Genomic DNA, 3,783 nt, shown 5'->3' with positions numbered 1-3,783 from the left:
TGTGTTTCTTTTGTTCAGCTTTTTATATTTTCATAAGAGGCTAATGAGGAAATATTCTGACAATTGTGGGAAGTTTTAATATTAATCGTGCAAGTCTGCTGGAATTTTCAAAAATTTACTCAGAAGATTTCTGTTATATTGTCAAATATAAGGGTGGTAAATGGAAAACCACAATTCTATAATTATTCTGTCCTAGAGGAAATCACTGTGTTTCTTTGAGCTTCAGATTTTGCCACCTGCCTCATCTGTCTTATCTTTCAGGGTTGAATTGAAAATAAAGTTGCTGGCGTGGGAGGGGTAGTTGGAAGGCTTAAAGGTCATTGCACAAATGGGACGGTGCTTCATTGTCCCCAAAGAGTGTGGTTGGGTTACAGATTTGACAGTGGGAGAAAATTGCTTTTAGCCATTTGTAAGAGGAACTACTTTTTTTTTGTTTTTTTGTTTTTTGTTTTTTGGCAAAAGCAACTGCTTACATCATTAATATTCTTAAACTTAAAAATAGGCTATTTTTTTAATGTCTTTTTTGAAGTATAGGCCATAAATTCCATAACATATATTTAAAGTACTGTCTTCGGTGTGATATAAGATACTAAAATTGCAAAGTCTGTGCTATGTACACTACAGAGAAGCAGGAAGTTACCTAGAAAGAGAACCAGATGTGCCAGTGAAGATCTGACATGAAGTAAAGAAATTATAGGAGGATCTAAGATATAGAATATAAAGGATAGGGACCCAGAGTGTTTTTAATTTTTAAATGAGGCTCAGTAGAGGACTGTGGGTTAAAGAGGTCAGAATGGAACAATAAACCTAACATTGTAAGAAACCACATAAATTTTTTTAAGTGAAACAAAAATAAAAACCAATCTGAAAAAAACCAATATCCAAAGAACAAGCAAATCTCAGTTTTCTATGAATATTTCCTGCTATAGAATAAATTAAGGATGTGAATCAAACATTGCCTACAAATGTTTATCTTCTTTCCCATTTAAAATACCACTTGAATGGCAGGAAAGGAATCCAGCGTACTATGGATTCACAGAGGTTGATAGAAGAGACAGCCAAGGAAACATAGATAAGTGGCAAGTGATTTATTAAATCATTTCTCCAGGAGCAGAAGCCAACAAGAGGTCAAAGTTAGATGCGTTCAGTAAGTGGAGACATTATACAGGTTCCTTTAAATTAGGGGTTCGAGATAATCCAAGATGGCGGAGGAGTAAGTGGAAGCTACACTAACCTCCTCCCAGGACCAGTCTGGATTTACAACTTAATTTTGGAGAAATCATCTGGAATAACCAACCGAACACTAGCTGGAAAGAAGTCTTATAACCACGGAGAGACAGAAAAGGCCGCTACATCACAACTTGACCGGTAGGGAGTGCGGAGACATGGAAGGGCTGGCTGGGCTCACACAGGTGGCTGCTGAAAGGACTGAGAAATAGCTCAGCAGCCGGGGATTCCCCCTGAGAAGGGCAGGGTCTAAACCCCCAGCTGGGCTTCCCAGCCTACAGCAACAGAGTGGAAAGTAAAACAGTATCAGCTGTGAAAAGCGAAAAGCCACAGGGTTTCTTGCTAGCCGGAGAGAAACAGCAGGAGAAAAAGAACTGTTAAGTGGATCACATATGAAAATATTTTACCCCCACTTACCCTGGGCTCAAGCAGAGGGAAGGCAGAGAGGACTGGAGACACTTGGGGAGAGTTTGGCACGGTGGCTTTGAGGGGAGAACTGGAGGAGCAGCCGACTGGGTCCCAGTGCTGACTCATCCCCAAACTGCGGGTAGACCATTCCCCTCCAAGTGGCGTCAGCCTGAGGGGAAGCAAAAGCCCTGCCTACAGGAATTAAGCTGCCACACCCACGGTCCTTAAGCCTGACAGCTAATCACAGATTGAATAGATTAACAATTAAAGAAGACAGACAACAGCAGTAGATCCCTGGAAGTCTCCAACAGGCTGCCTAGGGCCAGACTGGTACATGATCTGACGCCACCAGAGGCAGATCCAGGGAGTGCAGATCATTCTAAGAAGCACCAACAAACAATAGGAGTCACAAAAATGTGGAGACAGAGAAACAACCTCCCATCAAAAGGAAAGGTAGAATCACCAGAAAGAGTGCTAAATGAAATAGAGGGGAGCGAACTATCAGATATGGAATTCAAAACATGGATTATGGAGAAGCTTAATGAGCTCAGCGGAAACTACAAAGAACTCCAGGGAAACTACAAGGAACTCCAGAAAAACTACAAGGAACTCACAGAGAATTACATGAGCATGAAAAAGGACATAGAAGCTATCAATAAGAGCCAGGAGGAAATGAAGAATACGATCCCTGAATTGAAGAACACAGTAGAAGGAATTAAAAGCAGGCTAGAGGAAGCAGAAGATCAGATCAGCGAACTGGAGGACAACGTACACAAAAACTCCCAGACAATGCAACAAAACGAAAGACTGAACAAGACTGAAGAGGTTCTAAGACAGCTGCAGGACAACATGAAACGTAATAATATCTGTATCATAGGAATTCCAGAAGGAGAAGAAGAGCAAGGGATAGAAAACCTCTTTGAAAAACTAATGACAGAAAACTTCCCTAACATGAGGAGAGAAAGAATCATGCAAGTCCAGGAAGCACAGAGGGTCCCAATGAAGATGAACCCCAACAGGCCCACCTCAACACACAACATAATTAAAATGGCAACATTCAAAGACAAAGAGGATCCTAAAAGCAGCAAGAGAGAAACAACTAATAACATACAAGGGAGCTCCAATAAGGCTATCATCAGATTTCTCAGCAGAAACACTACAAGCCAGAAGGGAATGGCAAAAAATATTCCAAGCAATGAAAAACAAAGGCCTACAACCTAGAATACTCTACCCAGCAAAGCTCTCATTCAAAATGGAGGGTGAAATAAGGAGCTTCCAAGACAAAAGAAGGCTAAAAGAATACGTCTCCACCAAACCAGCAATGCAAGAGATGCTAAAGGGTCTGCTCTAAGAAGATAAAGAAACAGAGAAGAACACGAGTACAAAGGGGAAAAATGACAATGAATAAGTACTTATCGGTAATAACCCTAAATGTAAATGGATTAAATGCTCCAATTAAAAGACATAGGGTAGCTGAATGGATTAGAAAGAATGACCCACATATATGCTGTCTACAAGAGACCCACCTTAGAACAAAAGATCTACACAGACTGAAAGTAAAGGGATGGAAAAAAGTATTTCAAGCAAATGGACATGAAAAAAAAGCCGGGGTAGCAATACTTATATCAGACAAAACAGACTTCACAGCAAAGTCCATAAAAAGAGACAAAGAAGGGCATTTCATAATACTTAAGGGAAAAATCCATCAAGAAGATATAACCCTTATAAATATATATGCAGCCAGCTTAGGAGCACCCAAATATATAAGGAAAATTTTGAAAGACTCCAAGAAAGATATAGACAGCAACACACTCATAGTAGGGGACTTTAACACCCCATTGTCAACAATGGACAGATCTTCGAAGCAAAGAAACACCAAAGATATTGAGGCACTGAACAACACTCTAGATCAAATGGACTTAGTCGATATATATAGAACTTTTCACCCCAAAGAAGCAAAATATACATACTTCTCAAGTGCACATGGAACATTTTCAAAGATAGACCACATGGTAGGACACAAAACAAGCCTTAACAAATTCAAGAAAATTGAAATTATATCAAGCATCTTCTCAGATCTCAATGGCTTAAAATTGGAAATCAACCTCAAGGAAAAAACTCAAAAACATTCAAACTCATGGAGAATGA

Source organism: Furipterus horrens, unplaced genomic scaffold (genome assembly GCF_987537825.1).
Source record: "Furipterus horrens unplaced genomic scaffold, mFurHor1.1.pri manual_scaffold_15, whole genome shotgun sequence".
Taxonomy (NCBI): Eukaryota; Metazoa; Chordata; class Mammalia; order Chiroptera; family Furipteridae; genus Furipterus; species Furipterus horrens.
Note: the sequence above shows the minus strand (reverse complement) of the source record.